The following is a 13,764-nucleotide window of genomic DNA, read 5'->3' on the forward strand; positions in this document are numbered from 1 at the left end:
AAAGTCTTCACTTACCAGGAAAGTGGGACAGAGGGGAGGACATCCTATGTGGACTCTATGTGAGAGAAGCATGGGAGAATGGGGAAATAGAAGGATCCAGAGGGTCCTAGAAACCTACAAGAAGAACATTAAGATGGGCGTATCTGGGCCCAGGGGTCCTGCTCAAACTATGGCACCAGTCAAGGATAATACATGCAGTAAACTTCAAACCCCTACCCAGATCTAGCCAATGGACAGGACACTCTCCACAGTTGAGTGGAGAGTGGGGACTGACTTTCACACAAACTCTGGTGCCCCATATTTGACCATATACCCTGGATGGGGAGGCCTGGTGGCACTCAGAGGAAGGACAGCAGGCTACCAAGAAGAGACTTGATACCCTATGAGCATATACAGGGGGAGGAGGTCCCCCTAAGTCACAGTCATAGGGGAGGGGAGTAAGGGGAAAATGGGAGGGAGGGAAGAATGGGAGGATACAAGGGATAGGATAACAATTGAAATGTAATATGAATAAATTAATAAAAAAATTTGTTTAAAAAAAAACAAAAAGGACTTTGATCTCCTGATGCCCTCCATCCCCTTTGGCTCCTACAATCTTCCTCTTCTGCAGGGTTCTCTGAGCTCTGAGGGGCTGGATTAGATGGAAACCTCCTATTTAGAGTCGACTTTCAGAATTGAACTTTGAAGTTCTGAGTTTGCTGTTTCTTGCTTGTATTTCATCCTTTTGGACAAAGGCATTATCAGATTTGTATACTAGGAAGGAGGTGTAGTAGTCTCTCTAAAATGATTTCTAAAAAGTTAAAATGGACAAACTTAGAATGAAGTCTTGAATGTAGTAATTGATAGCATTTTAGAGGTGATGTCCTAAAATAAAATTTCAAGGAATAATAATTGTTTCTTTCCAGCCCTGAAAGGTAACCCATAATAATCTAGCCACAAAAGTTAAGCAAAGTCTCAGAACATAACGAGTTAGAGGACCAGAACCAGTGATTCAATGTCAGGCCCCAAGTCAATAATTCTCTTCTTATTTAAGATACCAGTGTGAGAAAACTAACCTATTAAAAAATATCAGATCTGCCCTGTGGGGGAGCTCAGTGGGATAGGATTGTTTGATGCACAAGGCTGACCACCCAAGTGAGAGCCCCAGGACCCAGAGTGGACAAGGCCAAGTACCCTAGTGAGATCATCCTGATAGTTGTCCTCTGACCTCCATATGTATGCTGTGGCACAGATGCACCATATTATACTCAAACACACATCATACATATACACAAAATAACAACTAATGACATTGAGAAAAAATAAATACGGCATCTGAGAGCTGCTATTGCTATTAGCTCTTAGCCATCTCTGTGACATTAGACACTCCAAGCAGAAGTGTGGCGTCATCTCATCATGGCGTTTGTTTCTATTTCGCTGTTGACTAATGATGCTGAGCAGTTATTCATGTGCTCTTTTTGGACATCTGTTCATTTTCTTTGATGAAATGTTTGTTCAAACCTTTCCCCTAGGTTTATATTGGGTGTTTTAATTCTTATTATTGAGTTGTACATCGTATTTACATATTCTGTCGTGAATCCCTTTTCACGTCCACATGTATATATGCAGCAAATATTGTCTTGGTGTGTTTCTTGCTTTTTCCTTTCCTTACCACTACCTCTACAATACAGCATTTAACTTTGATGATGTCTTCTCTGTAAAAATGCATTTATGCTTTGTTTCTTTTATGTTGTTCTGTCTATTCTAAGGTTGAACGACTTTTTTTCTCCTGGATGTTTTATGGTTAAAATCACTTTGGAAAATATATGTAGAAGGTTGGGTTTTTCCTCCCCCAAAGTTTGACGTATACGTAGTGTTCAACATAAGGGGGTAGGATTTACCTCAAGGGGAATGAAAATGTAAGTCTACTGAAAGATCTAAGCATAGTATCTTTGTTCATAATGTCCTTAGGTGGAAACTGGAGTGATCAACACTTAAATATTTAAATGTATGACTAAAAACATGGGAGGCACACATATAATATACATATATATACAGATATGTATACATATGCTATACAAATACACAGTAATTGAAAAAGGAACATGTTATGGATACATACAACAACATAGGGATAAGCAGAAACATTGTGCTGAATGGGAAAGTGTCAACTACAATTGCACTTAGATCTAGTTCCAGAACCAGAAATACTAATAGTTTATAATGATAGAAAAGAAGTCTGCAATTGTCTGTGGAAGGAGCTAACTGGGAGGGACAGGAGGAGGTGTTTGGACACAGTGGATATGTTCTATGTCTTGCCTTTGGTGTGTGCCTGTCAGAATCCATCCAACTCTCCATACTGTGCTACATCTTAATGCAAGTAGACTTAGGAAAATTTTGACTTCGAGATAATGTTCTCATTTACGGTCTGTTGCTGGGGTAACACACCACCGACTAAAGACAACCTGGGAAGAGGAAAGGGTTTATATGGCTTACCGATCAGAGTCCATCATCCAGGGAAGCCAAGAAGGGAAGGAACTCATGGCAGAAATCACAGAGGAGTGCCTCCTTCCCTGGCTTGCTCAGCTAAATTCCTTCTGCACACAGGCTCACCTGCCCAAGGATGGCTCCGCCCACAGTGGGCCGAGTCTTCCTTCATCAATTAACAAAATGCCCCACAGACTTGGCCACAGGCCAATCCTAGGGAAGGAGTTCCTCCATTGAGCTTCCTTCTTCCCAGGTGTGTCAAGTTGACAACTGAAGTTAGCCATGGCAGATAGGTAGTAAAAATACTTCATGGTTAGCCAGTGATGACATATTTATTGCACACCTATGCTGACTAGTTTTTAAAGTGTGATTATTTCAGCCTTTGAAGGAACCCAGATCACGAAATTATCGCTTGAATTTAAAAATAAGACAGTTTCCATAAGGGAATACTGAAAAATACATAAGTTAAACGAATAAAGAAAATGACTCCTTGTTTCATCATCCAATCATTTTTTTTCTGTTTTTCTTTTTAACAGCTAGCATGCTGTTCATAGACTATTATGAAATCATAAGGATTTCCCCAAATAATTCCACAATTGTGGCAAATACAATTTTTATCGATGCATCATAGTCACAGAATACACGCCATACATTATTTAAAAATCTTGCTCATTTGGACACTTTTCTTTCCGGTTTGCTTTTGCAGTTTTCCCTAGAAAATGGTAGGGCGATTAGCATATGTCTCCCCCATTGACGGCTGTTTACGTAGGATAGATGCATGCACACTTTGATCAAAGGGTAATGCATTCATCACATGATTTGGTACCAAAATACTAAAACCTCCCCGCTTTCTCCTCAGTTTCTACTCCACCAAGATCTTCCACCCTCCTTACTTCACAATGAGTTCTTGCTGTTCGTGGTGAAGAGTTAAAGAGAAAGAAAATTTTCACCTACTTCACTGAGTGTGATGCATTGCCTGAATTAGCCTCATCCCTCTGTCAAAGTGCCCAGAAACCGTGATGATAGGAGCCGTGGAAATAGATATCTAGCATATGGGAACCTGCTTATAATTTCTTGCTCACAGCATTTATCCCACGTACAGCATTTATCTTTAAAAGAGCAAGACTAACGAACCCGTATGTATTGTTTTTTTCCTTACAGAATATCCTCATTAGAATTATGCTAATGAGGACGGGATGGCGTTGCTCTCCAGTGAGGAGTGCCACAGAGCCTGGGGAAGGTCTTGTTATTGTCACTGCCCATCTCTGTGCCTCCACCTTTGTTTAATCAGAGGGGTAACTTAGGGCCTGAAATACCTACAGTCCCGTGTAGGTGAACCTTTCACTAACAAGAACTTAATGTTTTAAGAAAACCGGGATGGGCCAGACCTATGGAGGAGGGCACTAGTTGTGGGAGCCATTCTTGAGTTGCTGAAGGATTCACAGTAAGATTACAGGAAGTGTTGAGTTCTTCTCGTAAATTGTGATTATCACTTGATTTACAAAAGATCAGATTGCCATCAGCTCCTTCAGGAATTTATCTGTGACTAAATGCTAAGGCGCATAAAACTGGGTTAAGCCAGCTGTTATTTAGGGGCAGATGATGGAGCTTTTCTTTAAAAAGAGTTATTACAATATTTATATATGGGGTGGCGCTGTGCACACGAAAGCCGGTGCCCGAGAAAGCACGAGGTGTGTGGTACTCTGGAGCTGGAGCGATAAACAGTTATGATTCACCCAAAGTGGGTGCTGAGAACAGAACGCTGGCCCTCTGTCAGAGCAGGGCATACTCGCAGCTGCTCAGCCATCTTTCTAGCCTTGATATAGTTTCTTTTTTCTTTTTCTCTTTGGTATTTTTGAGACAGGGTTTCTCTGTGTAGCCCTGGCTCTCCTAGACTTGCTTTGTAGACCAGGATGCCTGAGTACTGGGATTAAAGGTGTGTGCTACTGCCACGCCCCTCTCTGGTATAGCTTCTTAAAAATCCCAATTTTTTCTTTAAGATGATCGAACGAGACAAGTTGCCTCATCGATTTTTGTGATATTTAGATGAGATGGTGTGTGAGAACGCAGCCTTTGTACACTATGGATACCTAGCAAAACTGCTTACTTTGACAGTGTTTAGAGAAAAGCAGTCCTTAGCAACAGTTCTGCTTGTCCCTAGCAACGGTCCTGCTTGTTCCAGTCTCTTCAACTCTTTGAACATCCTTCCTGGATCATGCAACTCAGCCTACCATTTTCTTGGCATGGACTCTTGACATCCATCTTGGAAGGTAAACACCCCAGAGCCGAATAGCCCAAATTAATGCCGTTTCACTGCTGTGGCTGAAATCTGTTTCCTCTACAGACCTCACTTCCCAGCAGCCCTCGCTTCTGAAGTGCAGTGTCCTCTGCTTTAGGGCAGAGGAGAGATGCAATTGTCTTGCTCCGCTGAGCTGTTCTCAGACCAGTAGTGCCCTCCTTCCTCTTTTTCTGCGTCACTCCAGCTAGGTCATCAGCTTCTCCATGTGACCGCTGTTCTCAGATCTTCTCCAGCCACGTCAGCTCTTCCGTCATGGTTGGCCTTGACATCTTCCTAAGAACTTGGCTTGTCAGTGAGTGTCTTTATTTATTTATTTATTTTTCTTCCACAGTGACATTTTCATCTCCACCCACTCCAAAATCCAAATGCATGTCTTCCCCTGGCAGCTTCTCCCTGGTCTGCTTCTGCAGGCCACGCCTCTCAGAGTTTCCTGGTAAGACTCATTCTCCGTGGTCCCTGTTTTCCAGCTGAGGTTTGGGCATCAGGTTCTGCTTCCCCGCACCCCCACCCCCGCTTGTGCTCTTTCTTCCTCGGCTTTACACAGTTCTAACACTGCTGCGACGTTCCTCGCTCTTTCCACATCTGTGCAAGGAAAGGAGGCTCAGTTTTAGGACAAAAATCAACTCAAATGGTTTCTCAGCACAGCGCGGCAGTTCTGTCAAGTGCCACGTGAACTTTCTTATATTGATACTTTGCCCCCCATTTCAGCTGATCGTCCAGTGTCATGGATGTGAATGCCGTAAGAACCGTGTCATTTTCTTCACGGTCACATTTAGTGATCTCAGTCTATTTGTGAGGATGGCCATCTTCCTTCTTTCTCCTAAATATAAATATATGTTTATGCATTATAAGTATAGTGTGTGTGTGTGCCTGTGAGTGTATGTATGCATATATACCATAGGTGTGCAGGTACCAAAAGAGGCTGGAAGAAGGCATTAGAGTCCTTTGAACTGCAGTTACAGGCAGGTGTGAGCAGCCTGGTGTGGGCGTTGGGGACCACACCTAGGTCTCTTGCAAGAGCAGGGAGTGCTCTTAATCACTGAGCCATCTCTCCCCTACTTTTTTTCCTTATTATTAGCATGAAACACACACACACACACACACACACACACACACACACACGTCTCTTCTTCTTTCAAATCTCTCCATCTACACTGGCTCTCATCCCCTATCACCTCATTGAAGTTCTTGCTCAGTTGCTCATTCTCTTTCTATTGCGTGATGCATCTTTGTTTTCCTAAATCTTCATTACCATAATACAACAGGATCTGTATTATTTCCTGACCACCACGTCCTTGCGTCAGTAGCCCTTCCTGCTACTGCCCCGGCACCCACATGCTTTCCGAAGCCTGCTTTTCCACCCATGGTCAGTGCATGCCACTTCCACATTTTCACTGCACTTGATTTTCAATAGGTTCTGAACTGCCTTCCACTCCTGCTCCTTCGTTGCAACTGTTTTGTCAAGGCTACCCAAATTCCTGGTACCAATTTCAAGGATTGATTTTCTGTTCTCTTCACCAACTACCTAGTAGCATCTAAGGACACATTTATTAAAATAGGACCACAATTCTCTAAAACTGAAAAATCTCTGAAAAGGACAGACATGGCTGTACCTAAAGACTTTTGCTTCTAGACCCAAGAGGCATATTTCCTTTAGTGCTAGCCATCCTCTCCCAGGAGCTACAGCCCAGCACAGGGCCTCTGCTGGGCTCTTCTTTAGCTTATAATTCAAGTAGAGACTAATCCGGCAGTATTCCTAATTTACATAGGGACTGAAGCTCTTCTTTAAGATCCATCAGCATAATGAAATAAACTCTAAGGAAGTAGCAAGTTAATATTCTGGTCTACAGATAGGGTCATTCATCAGTTGCCTAGGGATTCCAACATGCTGAGTCTTAAAAAACAAACAAACAAACAAACAAACAAAGAGTTCCTAGTCTCATTGACCCATAAACACAAGGACTTTCATTTATCCTTTGTCTTTTATTTTTATTTATTTATTATTTATTTATTGAGACATAGCTCTGGATGGCCTGGAACTCACTTTGTAGACCAGGTTGACCTTGAACTCACAGAGATCTACTTGCTTTCCCCTTCATTTCTTCTTAAGGATGAACGACGTGCTATTTCATAAACTTTCATTTTTACACGCAATTACGAATTATCTACAAATAACTTATTGAGTAACAAAACATTAGATAATCTAACTTGATTGGATTATTCATTTGCTATCATGCAGCATCAATTATAAATTGACTCATAAACAAAGATGACTAAATAGATTCTGCCAAGGGCTTTATTCTACAGATGTCAGCCACACAGCATTGGGTGGCATTGCAAAGCTCTATCTGATGATACTCACAACACAGTGACCATAATAGCATAATCAAGTGTATACGGAAAAGGGTCTTTGGCTTGCCTAAGAGGGGAACAGGACAAAATTTTGGCGAAGCTGGGATTGTGACACACAGGTTTAACCCTAGGCCTTGGAAGGCAGAGGGCCTCTGTGAATTTTATGAGGCAGCTGGACTACACTGTGAAACCCTGTCTCAAACCAAACCAAAAACACGAGACAACATCAAACCGGAAAAAAAAACCCAAAACACTGGAGAGTCACTTGGTGATAGCATCTTAGCGGCATCTGCCAGAAACTGGTTCTCTCTTAAAGATAAGGAGGATGGTCCTCAGAAGAAGGCTTTGAACACGATTCTTTAAAGGAAAGGGACGTCTTGTACTTGGGGCACAGGGGTGGGGGTGGGGCTTGCTGACCTGGGCCTGTACCTTAAGAACTCTGAGTGTGCTGAGGCTGGTGTGTGGTGCTGGGAAAGGCAACTTTTCTTGTGTTGAGGTGGCTCCAGGTAAGGCAGTCGAGCCTTGAACCCTCAAAGCCTAAACTGAGTTTCTGAAGCATGTCAGGATTTTTTTTTTGTTGTTGTTTTTTTTTTATCTTTGAAGGGTATGCTGAGGACAGGCACGTCAGCAAGCGAGTTAGGAATCAGAGTTCATCAGATAATGGTAGGCTCTCCTTGGCGTAGGCTCCACTTCAGGTTCAGGTACAGACAGAGAGATGGCTGGTACAATATCAGACATGGGAGAAGCTGGTACAAGTGACGTGATCTCTGGGGGAAAATGGTTAGAGGGCAATAGGGTCAAGAGCCAAGTTCCTGGCCAAGCAGTGATTCAGTACAGGGGGAAAGCCAAGCAGAGGTAACTCCAGCCCTTCACTGAGCACCTTTGGGCTTTATGATCAGGGTGAAATTGTTAGTGTCTTTAGGGTGGGAGGGACCTGTTCTTTCCTAACCAATGGCAGTTTAGCTAAGAGATAAGGTGCTGCTGTGATTTGTCAGGGCCTTGGGCCCCGGTTCATTCATCCCATTTTCTGTATCCATCAGGTGGAATTGTTGAGGCTGCCTACAAAACTGATTTCCACCGGGTCCTTTGCAGACAGGCTCGGTGTGGTATATTAAGAAAACTCTAAATACAGGTCTCCATCCACAAGCAGCATTTAAGAGTCTACTGAGATCAATGCTGTGGAATTGGACGAACAAACAAATAAAAACAAGATAAAAATAAAAAGGGAAAAGCAAGTGAGGCTATGGGAATTGTCACTAATTTGCGGTATAGGCATCCTGCTTCAGTTACGTGGAGCAGGGTATCTGATAAGGGTGAGTGAGTGTGGCTATGGCTTGACACTGCTGAGGGCACCGAACTGCATCATGCTGAGGTGAGCTGGAATTCAAGGGCATGTGGTGACATATGCATTTCGTCACCAGTCTGCCCACTCGAGAATTTATTATGGAGTCAATGCAGAATGAATATATACACACACACACACATATATGTGTGTGTGCATATATATATATATATATATATATATATATATATATATATATATATATATATATATATATATATATATATATATATCTTCACACCATGGTGTCTGATTTATAATTTCCCGAGGGCAATATTTTTTTACAGCGACTGGCAGAATTTTTTGTTCTTCATTAGGCCTTTTATTAACCCACTGCCAGAGCTCGGAATCTAACCACTCCCAGTGTTTCAGTGATCATATTATCAGTAATAGCATATTTCCTCTGGGAGATATGAATACAGTCTATTGCAGGTGGAAGGCTGGGAGGAGGCGGGATAGAGTGGATTGTTCACATTTCTGCCTGTGCTCTGCCTTCAGATTCCCAGCTCCACTTGCAGATGTAGCTGACTAGAGAGACTCAGTTTAACTTCATTATCCCGTGATAAGAGCAGTGACTTTGTTTATTCAAAAAGTTTATCTACCTACAACACCCCACTCTGAAACGATTTGACTTTGCAAAGGGGGATTCCAATCCATGGGGCTTCCCTAAGATAGTTCTCTATGAGAAAACAAAGTATAGATGCTCCAATGGACAGGGACTAGCTTGACAAGAGATCCCAGTCATATAAAGGGGGTTGTTCCTGCTTGTCTGGTGGAAGAGCCGGCATGAAAAGGAAGTACGGAAGCCTAAAGCTTAATCATTACTATCACTGTTCATTTAGAGGAAAGAGAGGATCTCAATTACAGAGCCAGCAGAATCCACACGGGGGCTTCTGGTCTTCCGGAACTTTAGGTAGACTATCAGAACATTCAGATTAGAAGATCATGCAGTTTGCACATGGAAAACTTTCAGGGAAGGAAGTTGTGTATGTTTCCTTGGCCTCCCATTCACAGCCCTAACAACACCGTCCCACCTCAGCGTAGACAGCCTTCACAGAGAGTCCTTGAACAAGTCACCTTGTTTTGTTTTTTGGTATTTATTTATTTATTTATTTATTTTATTTTTATTTTTTTTGGAGCTTCACCTGTCAAGAGTAAATTCTGGTAATCACCCATGGAACACATTGCTTGGAGATCAAATGTAACAATCCACAGGAAAAGGACCTTTAAATTGTGAAGGGTAGTGTGACAATTAGATCTTATAATATTGGACCTGATGCCACCCTTAAGTGAGCACCCCTCAAAATTAGACATGAGGAACAGAGTACCTTAAGCACCTGAGCAGAGACAGAAACTGCATAACCCTCTCAGCCCACTTACTCCCACGGCCCTCTGCAGAATACAGTTAAGGAAGAAGGCTTCACAATAAACCTTAAAATATAAAACCAAAAGCAACTTGAGAAAAGATGGGCTTATTTGGCTCACACTTCCACATCACTGTTCATTGCTGAAGGAGGCCAGGACAGGAACTCAAGGCAGGAACCTGGAGGTAGGAAGTGATGCAGAGGCCATGGAGGGGTGCTGCTTACTGGTTTGTTCCTCATGGCTTGCTTAGCCTTCTTTCTTTTAGAACCCAGGACATCAGCTAAGGGTGGCACCACCCACAATGAGCTTGGATCTCCTCTACCAATCACTATATTAAGAAAATGTCCAACAGACTTGCCTACAGTCCAGTCTTTTTATTAATTTATTTATTATGTATACAGTGTTCTGCCTGCTCATACCCCTGCACACCAAAAGAAGGCCCCAGATCTCATTATAGATGGTTGTGAGCCACCATGTGGTTGCTGGGAATTGAACTCAGGACCTTTGAAAGAATAGCCGATGCTCTTAACCTCTGAGCCATCTCTTCAGCCTCCTACAGTCCAGTCTTATGGAGGCATTTTCTCAAGTGAGGCTCCTTCCTGTCTGATGACTCTAGCTTGTGACAATTGATATAAGCCACAAGGCAACATACCTTAAAAAAAAACAACAACTGAGTTATGCTTGGCTGATCATTCAAAGTTGGTCTACTGGGTTCAGAAAATAGTATTCTATAACTCGTCATTTCCTCAACAGCTGTCCATGTGTTTTACAGATGCCAAGGTTTGTAGTTTGAATGAAGATTTCATATGCATCTATAAAATCAATATTAAAATAAAGAGAGATGAATAAGATAGGAAGTGAGCAGGGAGTTTTTGACTCCCTGGTTGGAGTAAGCTGCCCTCAGCTGCAATCCCCTATCATGTGGCACACTGTGAAACGACCAGCCATTTTCCCTGAATGGACAGTGGCTTCTGTTGCTGAGACTGGTTAAGGATTTGGCATGTACCTCAGATGGCTTAATAGCTACTTGGCCACATGCACTAATAAAGATAAAGGGGAGGAGTGTTTCCAGTCTCCACTGACAGTAGTAGGTAGACAACCCCTTCACACAGACAGCACTTCTACTTGAGTGACTGAGTTCAAGAGTCACCAAAGTCGCATTCTAGTTTAATAAAAGATCTTGCAGCTCCTTCAAAAGGCAGCTCTGCCTTCAGACCCTTGGTCTCACACAAAAGCAATGACTCTAATGGCTAAGAGGGGAGGGAGGCTTTCCAAAGAAAGCGTTGTGTTTATGCCATTCAGCTAAACTCATTTTCCAGTCTATTCTTTTGTGCTAAACTCCATGACAACCCTTCCTTGTGCATCATCTCATTTGCTTTCTTACTTCCCCAAAACAAAGCTACAAGCGGGTGCTGTGATCATCTTCCATTTCCAGAGACCCAAAAAGCTGAACAACACCCAAAGGTTAGGACTCCAATGGTGAGAGAAGTCAGGATTTGACTGGTATCTGTTTCTCCCCAAAACCTTCTCTCTTAATCACCACAATAATGCCATGTCCTGATGGTCTCAGTTGCAGAAGACCGTATCACAAGCATGGCCGTCCAATTGCTTTGTACTTTGATTTTTGAGAAAGAGTCTTGCTATGTAGCCCAGACAAACTTCGCGTTTACTTCTTCTGCATTAGCCTCTTATGTACTAGGATTATAAGTGGGTGCTTCCATGTCCAACAGATAAGCTCTCTTAAGAGTGTCGTCATCTGATTACTATCATTTCTTTCCAAAGAGTGCCCTGGAAAATTGTGCCCTCAAACTCTGAAATGGTTTTTGCCTCTGACTGTTGTTCTCTACACTGACCACTAGGTGGTGCACTGTAGAGTGACGTCTTTTCTGAGGTGAATTGCCAGAGGGTAGAAAAGTTTCAGGCTGCAGCAGGACTCCATGCTGCTCATCCATCTTTAAAAAATGAAGAGATAAGCCTTCTCCGATGAGAGCTTCCCCTTGAACCCACTGGAGTCAAAGGGAGTCTTACATGAAGCTGGCCAATTTCCCAAGACGGCCTTGGTCAGATGCACCTTCAGTTTCAAGGGACCAGTTGCTTTGAGTGAACCCTAAGATTTCCAAGCAAAGAAATTTGTGATTTGATTAAAATATTCTACGCTCCCTACCCCCGCCCCCGCAACCTCCCACACACATGCGCACACAACTGGCTGTTGCAGAGACCCCAGGTGGGCACAAATCTCCTGCAGCAGTACAGTGTGTAAGAGATGCCAGCCTGCAGAGCTGTAGTCAGCCTGCCTCTGCACCGCCCCCCCCCCCCCCCCCCCCCAAATCTCCACCTCCCACCTCTGGCAAGGAATCTTTTCAGAAAGAGAATTCTTCTCAGGCAGCAACAGGGCTACCCTGGGGTTTGCTTGCCACTGAAAAGGAAATGAACCTTTTCACCCCTTTTAATATTTAAAAACAGAAAAATCTCCTGATACAGGCAAATAGGTCACGAAGTGCCAAATATGTGGAGATTGTGTGTGTGTAGATATGAATATGTCTGTCGTGAAGGTCAGGATTCCCAGACATACTTAGTCTGACTTGCTTTATTGCCCAAATAGAGAACCCATTAAACTCTTACCCAGTAATAACACCCGTGCCCGATGCCTCAAGAAAAGGCCGGGCGAGGTGGTGCACGCCTTTAATCCCAGCACTCGGGAGGCAGAGGCAGGCGTATCGCTGTGAGTTCGAGGCCAGCCTGGTCTACAAAGTGAGTCCAAGACGGCCAAGGCTACACAGAGAAACCCTGTCTCAAAAAAACCAAAAAAAAAAAAAAAAAGGGCGATCCCTGTGCGGGTAAAGACGTTAGTGTTTTGTCACTAGTGGGGGTGTCTGGACTTGCGAGGTTAGCTTTTCTCCTAGAGTAAGAGGCTGGACAGCCTACTACACACCACAACCTGGTGCAAATCTCTAACCCTGATGCCCTTCCAGCGAAAGGGAACTGGTGACTGTGTAGACAAGGGTGGCCTTGGCCTGTAAGAGCTTGGAAAGGGGAGATAAGAAAAGCAAGAAACAGTTAATCAGTTTGTCAAGTATACCTTGAGCTGACCCTGTGCTGAGGCCAAATTCTGCTCATTTTATTTTTCTTCTAAGAACGAGCCGTCTGTGAGGCCTTTGCTCATTGCTAAGAGACTAGACTTGGTGCCGTTTGTCATGGCACCTGGTTGTTAAGGACGAGAAGATTGGTGGCAGAAGAAAAGCCTTAAGGCATTGCTAATCCCACCAGGCCAGAAAAAGACCACTACTACAGTTTTTGAGCCAAATTTCAAGCAAACTTTATTAAATACTAGCCAAGAAGATGGACACTGGCCAGGTCCATACCCAGGATTCCCAGAGAATGGGCACGAATTACATTAGTCAGGTGCTTATAAAGGCAAACCCCACAGGGCTACCTACTTCCAGTGGGGGCAAACGTACATCCTGACGTAACTTCCTGCCTATGTGCCTCCTACTTATGTGTGATCAAGCAATCTGTGCAGTTGGGGCAACCAACCTTCTTTACAGGACTGAAAACACGTGGTTTGTTATCTTCCATGAATAAAGCCCCTGGCATTGCATGAACTAATCTGCCCCTGGGCAAGTAGGGCTTACAGATAGGTTAGAGGCGTTTTTGTTTCATAGGTCTCTTAAGCACAATAGTTTGAAGTTCAAACATAACTTCAGCCCTCACAGTACAAGTCTGAAAGTTGAAAGTCATGGGCTGGTGAGATGGCTCAGTGAGCAAAGCTACTGCTGCCCAAGTCTAAAGACCTGAGTTCAGTCTCCACGCCCCACATGGAAGAAGTAGAGAAGTCACTCTACAGGTTGTCTCCTGACCTCCACAGGTGTGACTGCATGCACAAAATAAAAAGATAAGAATGTAAAGGGCAGCAAATCCCTACTCCCAACACCCTCCCCTT

The sequence above is a fragment of the Acomys russatus genome, chromosome 11 (assembly GCF_903995435.1).
Source record: "Acomys russatus chromosome 11, mAcoRus1.1, whole genome shotgun sequence".
In the NCBI taxonomy this organism is placed as follows: domain Eukaryota; kingdom Metazoa; phylum Chordata; class Mammalia; order Rodentia; family Muridae; genus Acomys; species Acomys russatus.